Source organism: Zosterops lateralis (genome assembly GCF_965231275.1).
Source record: "Zosterops lateralis genome assembly, chromosome: 5".
NCBI classification, from domain to species: domain Eukaryota; kingdom Metazoa; phylum Chordata; class Aves; order Passeriformes; family Zosteropidae; genus Zosterops; species Zosterops lateralis.
This window is the reverse complement of record NC_139766.1, coordinates 62,959,002-62,983,084: the sequence shown is the minus strand read 5'-3', so window position 1 is coordinate 62,983,084 and position 24,083 is coordinate 62,959,002.

Genomic DNA, 24,083 nt, shown 5'->3' with positions numbered 1-24,083 from the left:
CTCGGAATGTGCCAGGTCCAACATATCAAACATACTTGTTTTACTGAAGGCTATTTTTCCTTGCTGTGAACGAGTAATATATATTAAAGTAGATTACAAAAAATTGTGAAAATTAAACCACATATGTCTGTTGTAAACACAGTCTTTAAATTGCTGTGTAGATTGGGTATTCTCTAGTGGCAGCTGCAGCTTTTTTGCCCAGTGAAAGCTTTGAAATAGAAACTAAGTCTTTTAAACTGGTAACGATTTTCAAATGCCCAACAAATTGCTTTTGTGATTAATGATTAATTTGAATACTCAGGAGTAAACTCCCCAAGTACTTTGGATTAAAAAAAAAATCTTATTCTCAATGCACTTGTTCTGTAATGATGTAGCTTAGAAACTTACCCCTTTGCATTCAGGGATATTCATAATTTGGCTCAAAACTGATGTGCAAACACTAATGACTTTGCTAGCAATATAATTCCCTAGGAAAACCAGAAGAGTTTGATTGTTTCAGGAAAAAAAACCCTCAACACGCTGTGTACCAAATTACTAAAGTTTACTTAATCATGGGCTTCAAATAAGTACATACTATACAGATATATTGATTCTCAAGACATTTATTTATCACTCTATTCTTTAGCCAAAAAAAGAACAGAATACATTAAAGGAAGGATTGGTTAATAATGTTAGTACAGGAATACTTCTGGGGAACCTTCTTGTCTTTTCAGGATATACATTAACATTTGCTTGGATTATAGTGATAAAGGGAACCAGCCAAGGAAAACTTCCTGTGTCAAAGATGTTTGCCTTGAATGCACATCATGGATGTGCTCTGTTGGGCCCTTGGATTCTATTTTGGGCCCCATATAGTGTTTTAATTGATGTATTTTTCTACTTCGAGTTATTGACTCAGTTCCAAGTTTCCAAGAATGCTCCTATGCATGCAGATTCTCCTCCCACCTTCCTTTTAGGACTGAGAGACTGTTACCTCATGGCCTTTCCTGCCAGCTCTACAGATTCACCAAAATTCACTGGCACCAAAACAAAGCAAAACCAAAATGACAGTCTAAAACATGCAAAAAACAAAACAAAACAAAACAAAACAAAAAAAAAAAAAAACAAAAAAAAAAAAAAAAAAAAAAAAAAAAAAAAAAAAAAAAAAAAAAAAAAAAGCCACAGGCAATACCACTGTGAGGTTTGAAGGTCTTGAATATATTGAATGTCAATGACCTGTGACTGTACTTGAAGACAAGCATAGACTTTTCCATTATAATCTGAAATAAAAGGACTCATTTGTATACTAATTGCTGCCAAATAAAAACCTAATTTATTTGGGAAAATATCCTACTAGCAAAAAAACCCAACCTACTAGTTGCCCAGAAGAGAATGGTTTTGGCTGATATGCTCTCAGCATATCAAGTTTTATATGAATACTCTGGTTATTTATCTATAGATTGCTCATTGTTTTAAAAACAGTCCAGGTTTAAACCCACACTTATTCTGTGGTATCTGCTTGTTAATTTTTCTTCACTACCCTGCCATCCATGTGGCTAAGCAAATAAGATGGATTGCTGCCTCTATGAGTTGGATTCTAGGGATTGGTTGTAGTGTATTAACTATGAAAACATTAAATACCATAAATTTTATACACAAGATGCTACATCCAGAGGTCTCAAATCTCAAGCTCCTTACATTAAGGAATAAACAATTTTACGTTCTCAAGGTTTGTGAACTGAGCCATAAACTTATAAAACAAAGAACAGTGAACACCATACCTCTGAAAATGAACACAGTGTGCTGTTTATAACATTGCAGTCAAATTAGTTGGCTTGGTTTTAATCCCATTGGACAGATGAGGAAGGAGCCATGCTTGAGAGAGAGAACAGCTGAGGTGGTTATTTACTTCATGAAGAGTTCCTTGAAAAAATAAATTGAAGGAAGGGTTAGGAGTATCTTTTTTGAACATTTACATGATCTTCTTGGACCCTGAAGTCTGAGAAAGCTTAAGTGGTTTCTGCAAGCATGCAGAAAGTTCTGCAAGCATGTCTCGTTGTTTATCTTGTTATGGTCTCTGCCTAGTGATGGGGCTCCTACAACTACAAACTGGTAAACATGGTGATGGTGAAGGACATCCCTGGCAAGCTCACCCTAAGCTTTCCTGACAGGGAGTAGTTATCAGGATAAAAATAAAATTTGATGGAAGCAAGACACAAACTGTGACAACAAATTTGCCTTCTAGAAAAGTACAAGCTATCAACAGCTATCTCATGAGCTGATGTCCTACACACACTTATATACCTACACCAAAAGGTATAAAAAGTAACTCACTGCCTACTCTAAAAGGAGATCAGACCTCCCTGACAGATGGGATCCTGGCTGGGAACACCTGACAAACTCCAGTTCCAGGGGTGCAGATCATCTTTAAGTAAGACTTTTCCATTATTGGTTGGCCCCACTCCTGGAAGCAGTTTGGTTACAAGTCACATATTTATAGGTATATACAAGTAAATGTTCATAAGTAAATGCTTACTTCAGAATTGGAATTTTGTAATCATTTGTAATGTACATATATTTACTTTACTCATACCATAAGTATACTTGCTTTCCTAGTGGTAATTTTGTGGTGACTTAAGCTGTTTGTGTATATAGAATTGGGTTTTATATGTATGAAAAGTCACTATATAACTTCATGATCTTCACATACCTGTTGGTTGGTTAAGCCTCATAGGTCACCACTGATCCCTTCCCACTACTCCTACCTGATCTTAAATCGTACTCAGTTATTAAAACTTTGCTAACAATCACATACAAACAGCAGATATCAAAAGAAGCTGAGATTTAAAACCACAACCAAAATCTGCTCAGAGCTCTGCATCTTCAGTGTTCGGTCCTACAGACTTCAAATCCAAATCACCTTTGGTGGGGTTCCCCATGAGCAAGGAGGGAAGGTCTGGCCTTTATTTGATCTACTCCTGACTCCTTTTAATTAACCTTTAGATAGGTCAGAGTCATCCCTTCATTTCTGCAGTTGACTGTAGCAGTCAGAAAAGCAACCTGCCTCTATCAGACAAATGTCACCATTCCCTTTCTAGAGGAACAGTGTTGGTGCTGGATCTGTAATTCAGAATTATCCATTTGATTCATGGATCAGCCCAGAAATTACCTGGGTCTTTTTATCTTTGGTGTGCTGCCCCCCCCAAATGGGTGTGTGTGCTGTAACACATAACCACAGTGCATCCCACCTCACAAGTACTGTGACCTAATAGTCTTCCTTCTACAACTCTTTTCTGAGTGTCTTCAGATGGATGTTTGCTGGGAAAAAATTATAGTGAGAATTAATAAGGCAAAAACTAAGGAAATACTTTAAGACTTTTTTTTCTTCTCTCCAGTAAATGTTAAACAAAAACACTGCTTAGGGGAGGATGAGGGGTACGCATCTCTGCTGGGACTCCACCTAAAGTACTGTGTCCAGCTCATTGAAAAAGGTAGGCCACAGAGTTGGTAGATGTCCCATCTTCGGAAACATTCACAATCAGGTTGGACAGGGCTCCAAGCAATCTGTTCTAGAGGAAAAACCTTTTCTAGAGGAAAATGCAGTCCTCGCTGCAGGGACATTGACCTTTAAAGGTCCCTTCCAACCCAAAATCTTCTATGATTCAAATGTGACCAGAAACAACTTTTCAGTTTGCATATTTCAATTTATTACTCTTCTGACTTCATGTCAAATGTTTCAACTGAAGCTAGCTTGGTTCAGTGGAAAACTTCAGGTCAGCAAGCAATGACTTCAACAGAAGAGCCCATCTGGTTCAGATTAGGTATAACATAAAGAGCTTGCAGGATCAAAGCTAAAACAGCCACATAGGTAAGATCCTTATATATGGAATAATTACCTTGTCCTCCTGGCCTGGGGCACATTTGCCAGCTTACTTTATAAAGCTATGATCTAATTAATCTAGAATTTAGCGTACATTTGTTATGAAATGACCTTTCTTTGGAAGGAATATAGGTCTCCAGTAACATATAACAGACTTGAAGAATGGTTAGAGAAATTCTACTTACACAGATCTCCTATAGCCAACTGACTCCAAGGGACACCAGAGTTTCATCTGGATTCTTAGATATCAAATTGCTTTTGCAGGCTTGGAGTAATTGACTCTGCTACTTCTACTTTTCTATGCTCATCTGAAAGACATTTCCTTTTATGCTCATTCACTAATAGCATCTTGGAAATGCTTTTTACATGCACTTTTCTCTCATGTATGTTTTTTGTTTTTCAGTGGTTTTGCTCCACATCCTGTGCTTCTATAACTTCTTCTATCACATTGTTTATGTGATAAAGTTTCCAGAGTAGCCTTGGAGAGCTTAAAAGCAGCTTCTTCACCTCCCATTATGTTCCCTTCCTCCAACATTTGGTACTTCACAATTCAACATGCCTATTTCATCAAGCCCCAGAGGCAAAAATAGTGCTTTTACAGGAAGGGAACTGAAATGCAGCCACAAAATGGTGTGTATCCATAGCAGCTTCAAGGCAGGACTTGTCTTACCTAAGTGGAAAACCAGCACCAAGTTCTGGCATTCTTGCTCCAAATTAACCCTTTAGCCACATTCCTGTGTCTTCTTTCAACTTTCTGTTTTACATATTGCCTGCTCATATTTAAAACCCAGTAACAAGAAAAGTAAATGCTGGCATGTTTTCCTTTTGGCCCTCTGGCTATTTGCACTGGCGTTATATGCACATGTGTCTTAAAACAGAAAAGATTTAGGACACCTGAAAATATGAGCTCTTACTGAACCTTCTGAACTTCAGCTGACAAAACCTTTATAGTTGCTAAAAAAATAATTATATCATCTACAGATATTTATTCCGGTGCATTTACAACCCTGCACAGTACAGAAGTATGGACAACATTATAGAATGTTAAGGGGGCTGGAGTGGGTCTTAAAGACCATCTAGTCTCAACCTCTATGCTATAGGCAGGGACACTTCCCACTAGACCAGGTTGGTCAGATTCCCTATCCAAACTGGCCTTGAACACTTCCAGGGATGGGGCATCCCCAACTTCTCTGGGCAATCTGTGCCAGTGCCTCACCATCCTCACAGTAAAGAATTTCTTTCTAATAACCAACATAAATTTCTCCTCTTTCATTCTGTACCCGTTACACCTTGTCCTATCAACACAGTTCCTGATGAAGAATTTTTCTCCAGCTTCCCTGTAGCCCCTTCAGATACTGGAGAGTTGCTATGAGGTCTCAATGCAACCTCTCTTCTCCAGGCTGAACAGCCCCAGCTTTCACAGCCTGTCCTCACAGAGGAGGTGCTTCAGTCCTCTTAGTAACTGGGAGGTCTCCTCCTCCAACAGTTCCATGTCCTTACTCTGGTGACACCAGAACCGTAGGCAGCATTCCAGCGGGGTGTCACAAATGCGCAGCAGTAGGAAAGAATGGACCTCCTTTAACCTGCTGGCCATGTCATTTTATTTACTTTCATTTATATTTGTCTGAGAGATTGAAATAACTCCAAAGACAGGATCTGAAAACTACGAATGTCCCACTTGGAGCCTAGAGTTGAGTAATATGAATAGTAAAGTGGGAGGAAAGTCATACAAGTAAGAGACCTGGATTAACCTTCTCATATGAAAGAAACAACACGGTACCCTTTGAATATTAAAGATGCTAAGCGTATACCAACATACTGGATTTCTACACACCCACCCCTATTTCATCTTTCTCACTGGAAGTTGTTAAATATTACTGCCTGAGTATCAGATTGGAGAGCTGTCAGTGCAAATGCATAGGCTGGTAATATTTCAATCTATCTACTTGGCTCAGGAGAAAATATTATTAAAAAAAAAAAAAAAAAAAAAGGTAAGCAGCTTTAGTGGGAAAATACACTGGTGATATTCAGGCTGAATCAGGCCTTTTCCTGGTACTTAGCAGGGTTTAGTCTGAGACAAACCCCTCAGACTCATTTTCCTTGCCTTACAACCTTACAGTCACATCTGACTGCATTGGTGCCAGAAGTTTTCTTTAGCTAAGTGTTAGAGTCTGCCCCCTCTTCACAGGCCAGAGGTTGATCTCCCCAGCACACACATCCCCTGATCTCTCCCATGTTCCCCTATCCAGGGAGCAGCCATCCTTGTCTTTCTCCATGTGCTTTAATTTCTTTTTCCCCTGTGTCTTCAGATCCCTAAGTGAAACAGCAGCAAGTCTTTTGGCTCTAAAGGATAACTTTAAAACAGACATTTCCACAGCTTTCAATTTCAAAGGCTGGCTGAATAACAGAAAGAAATACTTCAAGGGAAGAGAATGAGAAATTATAATGGCTAATCTGTTCTGATTACATTATGACATTTCTGGAAGTTACATTATAGCATTTCCCCACTTTAAAAAAAAAAAAAAAAAGCCACTTAAAAATACACCCCTGCTAAAGTGAAATGAATGGAAGTTTAGAGAACGGATATAAGACATAAACACCTGGAATGAGAAGAAATCAGTACAGGTTTTATTGCTAAAAGGTCAACAATGGGAAGGGAGGAAAGGAAAGGGACAGGGGGAAAGGGGGACAGGGGGAAAGAAAGGAACACCAGAGGAAAAGTCTGAAAATAGGAATCTGAAACAGTTTCTTACTGTGACACTGCATTGGAAAAGTTGCTGCATAGTGTAAGCCCACTGCCATCTACAGACAGAGCGCAGTGCTCAGAGACTCAGGCCAGGGAGAAGAACTGGTGAACCCAGGATGTCCCCACGCCCAGGCAGGAGCCACTCAGCAGTCTTCAAGTGTGCCAGCTCAGCTTTCAGGAACCTACACACATTATAAAATTGTCTGCAACAAAAGCAGCAAGGAAAAAATAAAAGCAATAGTAATGCACTAGATGTGTCTGCTGGCAACAACAATACAGAAGAAAATCATATCCTCCTAAAATACACTCTAGATTAAAAAACAAAGGCAGCTACTATAAATACACGTACCACAACTGTGTTTGCTTTTTGGTGAAAACTGACAGCAGCATTGACAACCTCACTGGGAGGAACAGACAAGGATTTTACCTGGAGAGGAGCTGAAAAGTTAACCCCCTGTGTTAACAGTAACATGTGGTGGCACCCATATTTTCCTGTAAGTGGGACCTTTCCTTTCTACAGCAACATTAAATGTTACATGTATGTAAAACATAGCTGTGACATTCATGTAACACAGCCAGCACAGGTAGAATATTCCCATCATCCTCTCTTCAAAGCAGCACCTTCAAGAATATGATCACATTCCATGAAACACTTTTTTTGTAAGAGTTTATGGTGAATCAAGGAAGTCCTAATTTTAAAATAAAACAAGATGAAAACACCACTTGTAAAAGAGCATGTTTTAGGATTCTGCCTCCAGACAAACATGAAGGCTTTGAAAAGCAAACAGTAAGCACAATTTCAAAACAGAAGTTTACCCAGTTAGGAATAAAACTGTGCTGAAGTTTCAGATAAACTTTTCTAACATTTTTAATGAGCATTTCAAGTACCCTTTGCAGAATGTGCCTTTTTCTTTACTAGCATGTGGAAGTACAAGGTTTTTTTTCCTTCCCCCAAAAAGTGACAAGCAGTGTTTAAATTTTCATTTTATTAGGTTAAAATATGTCACTTTAATGAGATTTTGCTGAGATCAGAGAAATAAAAGCAAAAACATTGAATAGAAATTGTTAGAACCCTTAAAATAGCACAGTTACTTTCAAGCTCTTACAGAAAGAACATTTTCATGAAGCAGTTACCAGGAATATTACACAAATTGAAATAAATATATTTACGCATACTTTATAAAGACTGATGAAACATTTATCTTAATTTTATTTGAAAGAAAGATCACACTTCTTTTTTGATTCAATGGGATTATTAAAAAATAGTTGAAGATCTGTCTCCCTGGAATATCAAATTTAATGAACACATCTGGCAGTCATTTTCATTCATTGTCACCTTCATATCATTGAAAATACAGGTTACCACATTGTCTGCAGGGCTGGAATGTCACAGATACGCAGAAAATCCTGGCTCCTTGAAAGCACTTGACCTCCTCCACACAAGATGAGAGGGTTGTGTTTGTGTAGTAATAGCATAAGAAAAGTTATGTCCTGTTCTGAGGCTACCACAGTTGTCCTTCCTAAACCATTGTAAGGTGCAACCTTCCAGCCACAAATTAGTCTAGCAACACCAAATATTGATTAACACTTCCAAATTAAAATACTGGTAGCTATATTACTCACTTATACCACATTTCTCCAAATAGGTTAATAAAGCAATTTTTATACCATTTTCAAAATAATCATTTTAGATCATTCACTTCCCATGCTCTCGGCTCCTGAATACAAAAAGGAGTTCCTCCAAAAAGCCTTAGTCCAAGCAGAGAACAGATTTAAATGTATAATTGAATTTGCTTGCAAAATGTGCCTGCAGCCAAAGAAAACTCCACAAAGCAAGGAGCAACTTTATGCATGTGGTCATAGCTTCCACAGCATCCAGTTCAACAGACTAAAAAAGAGAAGAAATTATAGGATAATATTGTGCTGGGTAGACAGAGCTGTATTTTATGGAAGAAGTCTGGAAGCACATCAATCATCCCTCATACGTTTCTAGTTACTGTCTTTACTGTGTAACAAAACTGTCAAGTTCTTTTGGCTGTTGAGAATTCTCTACCTTTCCTGTCAAGCAGTAAAACTCATAAATATTTCAAAATATACTCCATTTATCTCTGTTCCTCTTTAAACTGCACAGGAGTATGGAGAAACCCTTATGAATCACATACTATTTTGTACCTTTAATGAGATGCAGAGCATTATAAGCATATGCGTACAGGTCAACTGCATCAGCCTCATTAAGATTTAAAAAACATCTCTTTCTATTGAAGAAAATTAAAAATGTGAGGTTACCTGATGAAAGAATTAAAATTGAAGGGTGATAATTAATGTGGAGGTGGTTCTTTGCTAAACTTTTAGTGTTGCTCCTGGAATCTCAAACACTGACTCCCGATAATGGAACATGGCACATATTCCGTGTGTGTTAATGCAAGGCAACATTGCAAAGGTGTTTAATTTCTTCATCCCCTGCTTCCCTCCAGGTAACCTTGGAGAATTTTCCTCTTTTTTTCTTAATTTTTATTTATATTAAAGCCCCCACACTGGTATTTTAGAAAAGCACTATACACTGCCAGCCAATTATCACTTTGCTAATATCATTTTTTGGCATCAAACTTGTTGGTTATTCTGCAGTCCTTCAGAGAGGAACTGTCAAATCCAATCTCTTTTGTCACACAAAATACTTATTTTAGTCTTTCCTTGTCCAGAATTATCAAAGAAAAGATCATGTAGTATATTCTTTTTTGAGGCTTAGGTTGCCTTTCTTTTGTCTTTTCGAAGTCAAATAAGGACTGTGTGCTGAAATAAAGCTCATGACTCAGCAAATACACTGTGCACTGATCTTTAAATAAAAAGACAACTCTGGCACAACTCCCCTGGTTATCAAGTGATTTTGTAGTATATCACATTCATTAAGTACCTCACATTTATATAAAAATATTAATCAAAAATTCACATTTTTTTCCCTTGTTCTTGCTGTATAACAATTTCCTCAAGATTTCCCTCAGCTCTTTGCTCATGCTTCTTCAGTTTTCTAGTTATAAAGCATTAAATAGGCAACATCCTCCTAAAAACCCATTTATCTGAGGTGCAAAATAGAAAGCACCAAACTCTCTGCTGCTAATTCAAATTCACATTAGATTAGACAGATTTCTTCACAGTCACATTTCTTAGCCAGAAATGAGATTAACAAAAAATATACTGTGAAATCACTTTATTTATAAAAAATTAATATGGAATAGATGAATGAGTTATCATAGTACAATTTACTCATGGCCTAAAAGAAATGTTTTAACTGAACTTTGTAATAGAAGCCAGTTTACAACTACAAGCTCACGTAAAGGTTGAAGGAACTCTGGCCAAAAAAAAAGAAAAAAAATTCTAAGCAAGAAGAATCCCAAACAAGATTTCAGAGTCAAAAACATGCCACATAGTAGAGGCAAAGAAAAATGGCATTTCAAGTGCTTTCTGTTGTTAAAGATTGGGCTAGAAAAATTCAAATTTTTTTTGTTGAAATTATGAAGGGCTTTCATTTCAAAACCTACTTCTCCATAACAACTATTTGTTTTATGTATAGGGGTTGATTAACAGTTTTTTATCCTACATTTATGAATTCATTTAGAAGAGAGGTAAAATAGTCTTGAAAATACACTTTATTCTGCAAAAGACAAGTTAGTGTTTCAGCACAGGCAAAGAGAATGCTGTCTACCTTCTGGAACACAGTGTCCCAAATGGTTTCATCCAACATGGTCACAAATCCCTAGCTGATCCTAGATGAACTGTGAAAGCCTCCAGACCGCAGCAGTCCTCACAGATGTCACAACATGCTTCCAATGGAATATAGAGCTTGTATTATGCAGAGGCACTCAGGTCCTGGCCTGCAGCATCCCCAGGGAGTGCTGCTCTGTATTGTTATCACTTCACTGCTGCCTTTTCCCCAGCTGCTTGGCTCCTGTGCAGGAAGAAGTCATTCTTCCAGGCTAATCTGCCATGGGATGAAATGAAAATCCATTGCATTTTGATCCTTGGGGAACAAGAGAACTTTTCAACATAGGACTTTAGAAGACATTAAAGGGAATGGGCAGCTTGCTTTCTATTTTTTTTAAAATATCACTTGTTTTAGAAAATCTGGTTTTCTTACAGCAGAAAAAGAAAAGTTATGCTGACTCTACTTTGCTCCTTTTTAGGTGTACATTTCCATGCTACCAGATTTCTTACTGTCTAAATCTTTTTTCTTGTCTCCTTGACTTTACCTTCCTCCTAATCTGATTACAGCCATTCATGCCAACATACTAAGGTAAAAGTTCATTGTGTTTTATGTGTCACATTCCTGTGCCAAGGAATTTAGGTTAGAAATTTGGATTCCTTTGGCTATGAAAACTGGATATCAGAGAAGACTGTCTGTAGTAGGAATAAATGTTGAACTCTAGGCCCTTGGTGGTAAAGGGAAGAATATAGGAGACAGAAGGGATATGCTGAAAGACAGAGATGGAAAGACAACAAAAGCGATCTACAGCCTCTTCCTTTTCATGGTTACTGTCTTGAAACCGTTTCAAGTTCCTGCTGTTTAGAACACATTCATGGATAGTATTCCAGGCATAGGTTCTGGTAGTAAAATATTATTATTTACTACAAAGAAAATTACAGAACATGAAGTTACTGTTGCATAAATTGGTGTTGGTAGTATCACTCCAAAGGACTCTGGCTGCCAGCTGGAATGAAGGTGAGACAGCATTTCTCTATTAACTGATACAGCACATTAGCAATATTCCATTAGTATTTATCACCAATCCACACTTCAGGACATCAGACAGGTGTCCTACAAATTAACATGAGTACCTTCACTTTCTGCACACAATCAAGTCCTTAAAAACAGAGAGGCAGTTCTAATGGTGCCTAGCAAAGTCCTGATGCAGGAACTACAGGTTTGAGAAAAATGACAGTGACTTAAAGGCTGTTGCTGCACTTGTGCATGAAGAATGTTTATTAAAGAAAATGTTTTTTAAATGAGGAATTCAATTTTAGACAGAACTTCTAGATGTATATTCTCTTGGATCTAAAGGTTTGTTGCTTTATTCAATGTAGAGAAAAGACTGAAAACGGTAAGTTTTCAGAGTTATCCACAGTTTGCTTAGTTTTTACCAAAGAGCAGGAAGATAAAAGCCACACTGCAGCAATAAGGTGAACTAACATGTGTTACACAGATAAAGTGCCTGTGCAAATTTCACTGATGGTTCAGCTGTTGGTATTTTTCCTACCTGTCCAAATATATAACCTTAATATTAACAAATGGTTCTCTGACCTCCAGCTAAGCCCATTGGGCCTCAAAGGAATGAGGACACAGGGAAATGTTTTGCCTTACTCAGTACAATGGGAAGATTAACAAAACCTGATAATAACGTGCTTGCATAGTTGGGAATCACAAGCCACATGCACAAGCCCCACTTGCTATTTACTGTTCCCCAGGAACTTGTGCCCTGTTGATTCCAGTGCTGCATGAAAGAAAAGGAACCCCCAAGGTTTAGAGGGTCAGATACAGTAAAAGACTATAATCTGATTATAAAAATAAAGTGCTATGTAAAGTAATAGCCAGCACAATACATAAAATTTGTGAGAATAGCTCAAAAAACACTCTAGCACCAGAATGTGTATGGAAAAAAATAGTAATGGGCCATTCTGTAGCCAGACAGCTCTATACTTTCCCTCTGTCTGGATTTTCCTGTTGTCAGGTTGATTAATGGAATGTCTTCACATTAATCTGCTTTTGGATATCTTAAATCTCAACAAGTCCAATTCATGTTCTTGCCACCAAGATTTCCAGTAGATTTTTTTTCTGGCATGTCAGAATGACAGATAAATTCCTGCAGTCAACCTTGTAAAGGGCTCATTATTGTTTCAGACTCATGTATTCACCCTTGTGATCCTCTGTACAGAACCCTCCAGAGTTTCTGAGTCATTTTAAAATCTGTGTTGAGTAAAGGTGTAATTTCTCTACTCGAGGAAGCTTTGGAGCAGTGTTCAAGGCCACATTCTGAATTTGATACCATTTTATATTATCAGTCTGCATACTCTAGAAGTAATTGCAATAAACCCTAAGTAGTTCAATCCAGCACACACTTGATGTATTTTATTTTTGCGGTTAGCTGCCCTATGTTGAAAAGCCACAAAGTTGTTTATGAGGTGGTTTTATTACTTTTCTTTAGAAAGTTTCAAGCTTTCACTGGCAACAAAGCAACATTATCAGTATATTTTTAATCCAGTTGCAAAATGCTGCTGGTTTGAAGCTCGAGTACAATAATCTCTTTCACTGTTCAAAAGGAGAATTTTGGAAAAAATTTACAACTGAAATCCCTTACATAAGGACAAAATAAACCAATTCCTACACTCACTATGCAATTTTGTCTGCAATAGTGATCTCAGTCAGGCTCCAGTGTAGCTGTATTAGTAATGGTGCTTTATTATAATTGTCATGAGTTTTGCACTGAATGAATGAATTTATGAGTAAGCAGCGAGATGGAAGATTGATCAACCACTTGGGAGAGGTACTGCCCCTGCTCCACACTGTGCCATCATTCATACTCCAAAGTTTGTGACACTGGCTCACAAATTTGGGGGCAGAAGGAAGAAGGGAAGAGGATATTTGTGATTTTTTATTTGAGTTTGAGGGTATGAGAGTGGATCCTTAGTAGGAAATATTCCATATTCTTTGCTGTCATGATTAATTTTCCTAGCCTGCAACTAGAATCTGATACAAACAAAAAATTTAAACCATGCAGATATTCCAAGCAATCAAATCACAAGTAATCCAAGACAGAAGCATAAAATAAGGTTGAAATTAGGTAACTACTAAAAAAGTTTATATTAATTGCAAGCAAGACATTTTATAAATTACAGCTTGAATTTCCTGATCAGCTCCACACATGTCTAGAAATTATTACCACATTTAAAGCCCACCTACTGCCTAAGATCCATGCAAAGTGACTTAAGGTACCTGTCAATTATACACAGAACCAATAATACCAATATACAAGTGCAGACATCAACTTTCTGTAAATAAATAATAAGTAAATGTATTTACAAAAATATTTCTCATTTTTATCCCATCTCAGAAAGGTCATCTGCTTTGCCAGCTGTAGCTGCCAACCAGACACCAGAGATATTTGTGAAAGTTCTCCTTCCTTCCAGAGCAAAGGAAGGCTTTTCCCTCTATTTCAAACAATACCAGCTAGTGGGCTTTGTTCCTGGAAGCATGAGTTTACAGTACAAATCTGTCATTTCACACATAGTGAAGGGGATTTCTCTCCAGCTGAGCTCAGAAAAGGAATCCAGTTGAAATCATATTGTTTTCCTGCCTGGTTTTCTGAACTGTCCAACACCTTTCAGCTCATGGAATCATAATTCCTGATAATACAGTAAGGAGCTCAGAGTAGGCCTCTATATCAAATATTTACCAACTATTATTATTAAATTATTGCTTTAGTTCAATCTACCTCTCAAAGCTATCTATATGCTTTAACATGATTAACTAATGGATTATTTTGAGAAGATAACAACTTTACCTCTTAAATCTACCTTTCACTTACATAGACACTTCAAAGTCTAATGATAAGGAAACCATCTGCTAGTGAAGTCACTGCCCTTTATGTTTTTTTAAACACTAAAATGAAACATACCCTTTAAAATTGAAACAAGAAAAAAGTTAACAACAAGTTGATTTAGATTGGAAACAAGGAACTCAGAAGCAGAAAGTCAAATAGAAGAAGTCCTCTTGATAGCCATTCAAGCACTGGGAAGGTCTTCCTCCACTGTTGTTCATACTTTTTTGTCCTGAAAGCTGCAATGGTGTTCTTAGTTCTAAGGCTGGAAAAGGATTGTTTTGTCTACCTAAACTGTGAGAACTTGGTAACACTTCATATGAAGTTCAGGGTTATATACTAATGCAGTACAGAATCTGGAGAATACAAAAGCTAAAACTTAAGGCATCACAACAACATGAATTTTAACAAGTCCAAGTGTTGAGTCCTGCACTTTGGCCACAATAATCCCCTGGAGCATTACAGGCTCGAGACAGAGTGGCTGGACAGTGCCCAGGAAGAAAGGGACCTGGGGGTTCTGGTGACAGCAGCTGAACATGAGTCAGCAGTGTGCCCAGGTTGCCAAGAGGCCAATGGCTCCTGGCCTGGATCAGGAATAGTGTGACCAGTGGAGCAGGGAGGTGAATCTTCCCCTATACTGGGCACTGGTGAGGCCACACCTTGAGTGCTGTGTCCAGCTCTGGCCACTCAGTTTAGGAAGGACATTCAGACACGTGAACACGTCCAGAGGAGGCAACAAGGCTGGTGAGGGGCTTGGAACACAAACCCTGTGAGGAACAACTGAGGGAGCTGGGGTTGTTTAGCCTGGAGAAAAAGAGACTCAGAGGTGACCTTATCACTCTCTAAAACTCTCTGAAAAGAGGGGGCAGCCAGGTGGGGGCCGGTGTCTCCTCCCAGGTAATCACTGACACAACAAGAGGACACAGACTTAAGCTGTGCCAGGGGAAGTTTAGGCTAGACATCAGGAAAGAATTTTTCACAGAAAGAGTGATTAGGCATTGGAATGGGCTGCCCAGGGAGGTAGTGGAGGCTCCATCCTTGGATGTGTTTAAAAAAAAGACTGAACGTGGCACTCAGTGCCATGGTTTAGTTGATAAGGAGGTATTAGGTCATAGGTTGGACTTGACAATCTCAAAGGTCCTTTCCAAACATTCATTCTGTGATTCTGTGAATACTGTTAAATTGCAGGTGTCCCTATATTAAATGTGAAACTCCCTCTTACAGTTTTGTTCAGGTTGAAATCACTGTTGATGTGCCCAGTTTTCATTCATTAATTAGTATTAACTTCAATGTGTACCTTACACGTATTAATACCTTACAAGTATTAATTATGGTGTATATAAATCCTTAGATATCAGTTCTCCATTTTACACTATTTAGCATGAACACTAATACAAGATAAACTACAAATAGCAAAACTCAATTGAAATCTTGAATTTAATTTAAACTTCATTAATTTGTTTGCACACACTGCTTCCTCATATTCTCCAAAACGTGAAAACTGGTGCTCTGGTTCAACACTCACATGAAAAATCTGACAGAGAAGGAAAATATTTCACAACCTTCATTCTGAAAAGTGGTTGAGACTTTGCACAGAGGCTTCTCTCTCATCTACTTAACAGGACACAGAGCATTTAAATGAGAACATCTGCAGCATTCTTTCAATACTCTGGGGAAAGCATGAAAAGCAATATGCTACAGTAAGAGCAGGAGCAATGGGGATTCTTTCTTTGCAACTCAGTCAAAATATGCTGCATGTAGGCATATTTAATTTTTTAAAATGAATTTACTTAGAGTTCTTAAAGAAACCAGCTGTTGTTACTGTATCTGTGCTTGAAAATCCTCTGAGTCTAGCAGTTGGAAGTTTACATACTTATTCCATTAATTTAGATGACTGTGAACATTTCCCATAGAATAATTGTGCTGCATAATGCATGACTATTTATTCTCTAGTAACGTCAGTTGAAAGAAAGGAACAAGAGGGGGAAAGAAGCAGGGGGGTTTTGGTGGGTTTTCTGGGGTTGTTTTTTTCTTTGGTTATTGGTTTGTTTTGTTTGTTTTTTGTTTGAGGGGTTTTTTTCTCCACTTGAAAATTAATAAAATCCAAGAGTGTCAGTGCTGTTTTCATAGGGCTTAAATTGACATGCCTAGGTCTCTGAGCAACACTCAGTGTCCCTTTGGCTCATATTAGCCACAGAATCCCTTGTTTTTTTATAGTCTTGGTCTAATTACTTTCAAACTTTATGTCTGTTTTGAAAAAGGACACAGAACAAACCAGCATCCAAACTGTGGATCTGTCATCTGCCTAACCATCATTAACTTCCTGAGGGAATTTAGTTTCCAAGGTGATATTAAACTTAGGACACAGCTTGGTAGATGCACTTGATTTTGGTACTCTTAAAGCAGAAGAAAATTTTACAGGGAAAAAAATCTCCTAAATATTAACCTTATCTCTGCCCTTTTCTTGTTGTCTCCCAGTTTTCCTTCTGGATCTTTTGAAAAAAAAAAAATAGCTTCCTAATAATATTGTAAAATAGTGGAGAGTGGGATCCCAAAAGAGGTGGCCATTTGCAGAATCTACAATTTTCTCCAGAAGTCAAGACCAAGAGACTTCCAGTCCCTCTCTCCTCCTACCCTATTCTGTCTCTAAGCACCCAAACGAGTCACAGCAGAACTCACAGAACTCTGTCCTTCTTTTCTTCTTCATCAGAATGTTTTCTTTTGGTAGAATCCAACACAGATGGGCGTAGAAGGGCTCATATTTTCCTAACATGCCATTCATACCATAATTAATATAAAGGCTAATAAGGGGGACGACAATGTTCACTAAACTGCCATTTATAACAGCAAGTTCTGTTTCCTCTAATTTCCTATGCTGAACAGTTGTCTAGAAGTCTCTTGTCCCTGCTGTCATACCAACCCTATGGATATCTATGTTGAAAGGTTTAAGACAAGACACTTCAAATACCTGAGCTGCTATAGAGAGATTCTACTTGACCTAGTTATGAATAACAAAATTTCTTGGCAGACATTGTCCAGTAGAAAATAACTCCAGGTCTTTAGATCACATCAGGTGCAGATGTAGGCCTCTTGGCAGGTCTTCCCTTTCAAAAAAGAAACTATCAATACCTTGGAAATCCATTAAAGCACCCCAGTGCTAGTGTAAGTGTGGAAAATGGGATCATGGACAAGAGGCTAGAAATGTTGCACTCTGACATCCAGTATGGAGTTTTTCTCCTCTCAGCCTCAATGCTCTCTAAACCTGTCCAATGTGAGGGTGCAATTAAACTATGCCTTAAAATCTGTGATTCTATAAAAAGTATTTCAGTTTGCCAGCTAAGGGACTTCTTTTGCTTTAAAATCCAACATACCAAGTGTTCTACCCTGGCCAACCTACAAATCAGATAGAATCAGCAAACACCATGAGACCCCACCAACATCAATATCCCCCATAACTCCCAGCAGACATGTAATAGCAATGAACTTTATGTGTATCACTGAGGCTGGAAGGAAATTAACTGAAGTAAACTTACACGAATATACTTTGAGAGTCTAAAGAAGTGAAGTGGAGATACTTTTAACAGTAGCAAAGAAACTGAAAGAAATAAGAGAGAGAAATCAAGATTAGACTGAAAGACTGGTTTGTTCTATGTGAAAATATGACAAAATGGTTTAAACCATCTTTCTGCCAATGAGCAATAAACAGCAAAATCTGGACTGCTTTTCAAAAAACCTTTGCAAAGCACTTTAGGCTCAGATACAATTAATTTCTCATGCCATACAGATAGTTCTCACTTCTCATTATCTTTAATCAGTGCATAAGGCCATAAAAAAAATGTGGCACAGTGATTTGTGCCAATGATCAAATATGACCAGGCTAGGATAGCAGAATAAAAGAATCACTGGGAAAAAAAAGCTTTAAAAATTGGAATGCACTGTAAAAATTGTGGTGAATGCAACCAGCGAAGAGAAGAGAAACAGAAGGTAAAGCTCTAATTAAAGTGAATTAAAAAACAACATTCTTGCATTCAAACTGCTTTAACTCCAAACAACATACACTCAAGAGAAAAAAAAGCCTGTACTGGCTCTTTGTATGCAGGTTTTTCAGTTGTTCTATTTGAACAGAGATCGCAAGGAAGTTCTGAAGAATTAGAGACCTATCAGCTCTAGCTATCAGTAGCTAGAGACTTGAAAGTCATCCTCCTACTGGGATTTTCAACAATAAATGGCTTTTCTCTAACCACTCTGCTTCTGAAGGCAAACATGATTCTGCCACTATATGTAGTACTTAGAAAGCATCATTAAGGTTACACTTGATGACAATAGTAACAACTATGGGTTTAAACACTAGATAACCTTTCTGCCTCTGATAAATGTGAAAATGAATAGGCACTGAAACAGCCATAAGAAACAGCCATGAACTCAAGTGACAGCAGGAATAAAATTACCACATTGTGTAAAAGAAAAGTATGTGGAGTTCTCAAGAATGAAATAAGAACAACTTACATCAAATATATGATACCATCAAGTTAATACAGAAACTCTACACTGAAAGCAGGGCTGTGTTCACCACAAACAAATCATGTATTTATCACACACAAAAACAGGAAGATCATTAAAGAGAAATTACTACATGATCCAGCACAACACTTAAAACTGCAGAAGAGACTACAAAGGAGAGAAATAAAAGGTCTCATATATGAGAGTCTGGAGTATATTCAGAGGAAATGAGAAATATCATGAGAAAAAGGTTTTTTTAAAAAAAAGATTCTCCTGAACAGAGAGTCTACAACTATAACATAGTGCCATAAAGAATAACCTGCTGGAAGAAAAAAAATGAAATCTCATTATTTCAGTACTTGAGCATATCTCCTCATGAGCATTACCTACATTAGTATTGCTGATAATCTCTGCAACTCTTCTGTGAGTTACAACTGTTCTGGTGACATTAATATTTTCCCTCTCTGCTTTGTATATTTATTTTTCTTTGAAGATTTTTTCAAATTTACTATTCATTGAGTAACCATAAATGAAGTTGTTCTGCAGAAATTTCTCTTTTTTTGTGCTAGTACAATTTTTTTCTGTGAAACTCTCATGTATGTGTTAAAGGCATTTTTTATAGTGATGGTTCAAAATTGCTTTGATTCTTGAATACTGAACTTAGTCCACATAAATGATATCCAAATAGAAATGCAATTTTCATGTTTTATTCCCCACGATATTTAATAGCCCTGTCTCAGGTTTAGAATGCCAAAGATAAAAAATTACTTTTAAAAGATCAACACTGATATTATTCACAGGATTTCTCTTAAAACCAATCCACAGTCCACCATGATGTTTATAACCAAAGTGATTACTTTTTATTTTATTTGGAACAATGGATTAGCTAGTCTCCAGAGTTAATTTCTTTTTTTTTTTAAGGGATTGGTACCCAGGATTAGAAACCTATTGTTTTCTCCTTTCAGTTTACTACTTGTATATATCACTTTCAATCATATTACATATACATTGTGACTCTAGAGATGAGCATTAGGAAAAATCTCTCTAGTGGATTTCAATGCTTCTATTGATGCTTTTAAGAACACTGTAGAGGTTGAAAAAGGTACAAATCCAATTTCAGGTCACTCATCAGCTTACCCATGTGACTTAATTGCCCCCTGAGTGATAGAGGAGTGAAATATTTGATCTGTAAATTTTCCCCCTACACATAACTTCAAAGGGAGCACTCTTTAATCCCTTTAAACCTAAGTTTGGGTGTCAGTGCATTACCCAGTGTAAGGGATTCTGCCAGTTCTGTCTTTATTCTTGCAAGGGAAGACTATCATTAGTTTCCTGGTGCAAGGCAGCTCTGAGAGTTGGATTGTTCTTTAAACACTAAGGATAAAACAGCTATTGTTTTCCCCTCCCACAGGAGCTGAATAGATGATGCTTGACTGAGGGTGGCAAAAGGCCTTTTTGACCAGTGGGCCTTTCTGAACCTGAATTTAAGTGGTTTTTGAGGAAAGGGGAAATGGTTGTTTTAATAGACTTCTCACACTTCAAACTCTGCAGTCAAACCTTGATAACCTTCAGAGGAATTCACTGAAAGACACAGCTGCTGCACTGGGGGTGACAAAAATGGGTACAAATCATTTTTTCTATAGTGCTATTATCTGATTTTTCAATCATGTCAATTAGCCTTTATTTATACATCCTTTATTTCTAAATATTTCCAATTTTCAAAATATCATGTTCCAGTTTTCATAGGCTGAACAAAACAGGCTAAGTACCAATGCTATGATTAAAACACTGGTTTTGCAACATTAAAAAAATCCCAGCGAGAACAATTAAGCATCTGATTCTACTGTGATATTATCAAATAAAAACACTTCAAATTCCTTCTCATTTCCAATGCAAAGACTGTGGAACTTGATCTGCCATTAATAAAGCTTCCTAATTGCCACGCAACTCTAAGATACAAATGACATTGGATGTAAAAGTCCATAAATAATGATGATAAAAAGCCACTGTTCCTCTACATCTGGGTTCTCACACTGATATTTTGAAGTGTCAAGGGCATTTAATTTAATTCCTGGCTCTTTGTATGCACAATAAAGATTTAGATAACCGATCTACTTTAAATCAGCACTATATGGGCACTCATCTGCATCCTCTCTATAAATCAAGCAAGGAGACTCAGCCAGCTATAAATCTAAGACAGAAACTCCAAATAGCAGACAAGAAATTGTCTCTGATACAGTACAAGAAGGAGGCATAAATTATTTCAGTCTATGCAAATAGGCAATTTAAAAAAATATTTTTGAAATAATGATTTTCAAATCATTTTTGCTCAGGTACAAGAGAAATTAGGATTTTGGAAAGAGGGTGGTCCACATTTGAAGGATTTTAGTATGGTCACACTCAGTTCTGCAAAATACTTCACAGTTCATAATCCAGCTCCGGAATAGAACAAATGTCCAAGATTTTATACACAGAATAAGAAAGAATCAAGGCCCATATTTCACTTCAGCTGGAATTTACACATTTTGTAAATGTCCAGCATAAACATCACATCACTACAGCAGCTGAGAAAACATTTGTTCCAACCACTCACATGTCAGAGTCAAAGCAAAGTGAAAGGCAGAGAACATAAAATTAAAATCACCCTCTGCAATTTGCAAGAGCTCATTTATTGGAGCCTCCAAACTTTCTGCCAAGGGTGGGTGGGGGTCTCTCTAGTTTACTTCTCACATTTTACACTTCAAATACCAGATGAGTTTCTTAGATTTCTAAGGAGGTTTGAAGGGTTTTTTTCTGGAGTTGATCCCAACTTTGCATAAAGCTATTATTGTGATTGGCTATGCTTCACTCTCAATAATTATTAAAGTAGTATTAGTAGACTCTTAACATGAAAAGAATACAGTACTGAGTTTAAGGTGTCTTGCCTCCTGAGAATGATAAGGAACAGAAACTGTGGCAAAACTAACTAGCAGACTACTTGAAATCACAAAAAAAAAACTTCTTCAGCTACTTTTGTAGAGTAGATGATGTAAGGGAAGTGTTTTAGTCTCCAACAGTATGTCACAAAAATGATGTGTGTGGTATTTCCCTGTTGTACAGAGCTTGACACTAAACAGGTCCCTGCTCTTCAGTCAAGAAATAAAAAACATTGAGAAGCACCAGTACAGAAGATTTGCAGCATAAGAACCTAGAAAGCAATTTCTGATTTTTACCCCCTAAGGATGTATTAAAAAAAAAAAAAAAAAAAAAAAAAAAAAAGGCAGAAACAGAAAACTACAAAAATTTATTTGGATAAGACATTTTTGATTGTGTTTTTTACATGATTTACATATCACAGAGTCAACTTTGACATTGTAGTGCTGCCATATTTCAGCTTCAGTCATCAGTTTTAAATAGTGGGCTCTGCTACTCTTACTTGTTAATTACTGATAGAAGCCACAGAAGCTGAAATTTATCACTCATCAAGTATTTTTAGTCCTAACTCAAGGAATGTTGGATTGAGGCTTGCCAACACTGCTTGATAAAGATTAAAGTAGCAGTGACATAGCAAGTGCTTGCCTCACTCTCAGTCTGAAACCTTCCAAGATTTGAAGTGTGGGGATTGTTAGTGTTGGGAATAAACTCGTGATGTCCAGTTCAGTTGGATTAGGAATCTGGAGCAACTTACTTTTCTGCTTTGGAAATGTGAACATAGGATATGTTAACAATAATAAGGTAGGAGCAAGATAAATTAACAAGAATAGGCAATGATCAGGCATCCTAGTGCACAATCCCGAAACAAGAGTTTACCTTCACTTATCATAGCTACAGACTCATACAGCAGTGGAAGCACAGCAAGAAATGAGACAGCAGAGTCTGGGTTTGGGGAGGTTTTCGTGGTGGTGATATTTACATCTTTTTAAGCTTAGGAATTAGGGAGGGAAATTAATGAACTATTTTATGCCTGCTTTGACATATAACACGTGACAAGGGTGAAGTCAAGTATTCCAAATGAGAAGACAGTTGGGTTAAATCAGAATGAGAGCTAGCCCAAAAGTTACTTGGTTAAAAAAATGAGGTGGTAGGTGCAGTTGTAACTTCCCTTTGCCGTATTTCTGCTGAGGAGTGCCTTAAGATCTTGTTTGCATAGGTGCACTTAGCATTTCATTCCTTCTCATTTCATTTTAACTGCAATTGTGCATTGCCAAAAATGGCTTTTCTACGGTGAAGGGGCGTTTGTTAATCCTCCTATTTAAAAGAAACATACAGAGAGCTCAGCTGTCTCTAGCACTGGCTCATGATTTATTTTACAAGCAGTTTCACACAGCTCTTTACTAAACAGACATTCTTTGTGCTTTATTACAAGTTTGTTCCATTGAGTCATGCTCTCTGCGGGATGTTGTGTCTATATTTTATTTCATGCTAGCTATTAATTACCTTCTGGGCCCTGTATCATGTGTCCCTCAGCCTCATTTTTTACAACACTGCCTGCTAGTGTTGCTAGTCAAGGGGCTGTCAGTATTTCCATTAGAAAACCCATCTCTCAGGGGTTTATAAGTCAGCTGTAAAGCTTTGCTCCTGGCTGATGGCTGGCATACATGGCCACAGCCAGAAGGGTTCTTTCTTTTCTTTCTTAAATTGAACTAGGAAAAAAAAAATCCTCAATGTTTTTAAGTTATAGAATCAGACATGAGCTTTGACGCCGTGTTTTCAAAACTCAAAACCAGCTTTATTTCTTTAAACCAAGTTTTGCTGATAACATAAGCCGGTGCTTGGGAGTTCGGCTATTTTTAAAGGATTCAAGTCATCCTTCCACTTCCTCTTCCATCACTGAACTTCCTTCCATAACACCTTGCCTCAGACTAACAGGTCTGGAATTTGCTGCTGTCTGAATATTCCTGCACATATATGCCCTTACATTCAAGTCCAACAACACAGAAATTGCTCTCTTCTGCCTATATCTCTACAATAACCATACTCACTTGCAGTTAATATCTCTATATCTCCATTTTGCCCAGAGAAGTTGTTGGTGCCCCATCCCAGGAAGTGTTAAAGGTCAGGTTGAATGGGGCTGTGAGCATTCCAATCTAGTGGAAGGTGTCCCTAACCATGGCAGGGGAGTTGAGACAGGATGATTTGTAAAGTCCCTTCCAATACCACCCATTCTATGTTTCTATGAGTTTGAACAGAGCTGGGAGCCGGCAAACCCATGAAGTTTCCATACAACACCTGATATCTACTCCATTTAAAACCAAAATGGGCATCCCAAAAGCTTCCTTGTAAGAACTCTGAGGCAAAACAGGACAGCCAGGGCCCCAGAAGCTCAAGCAATCAGGAGCCTCAGAGAGCCAGCACTTGCCAGACAGGGATTTAGCATTGTAGCATGCAGATGTCTACTCCAACTTAAAATGTA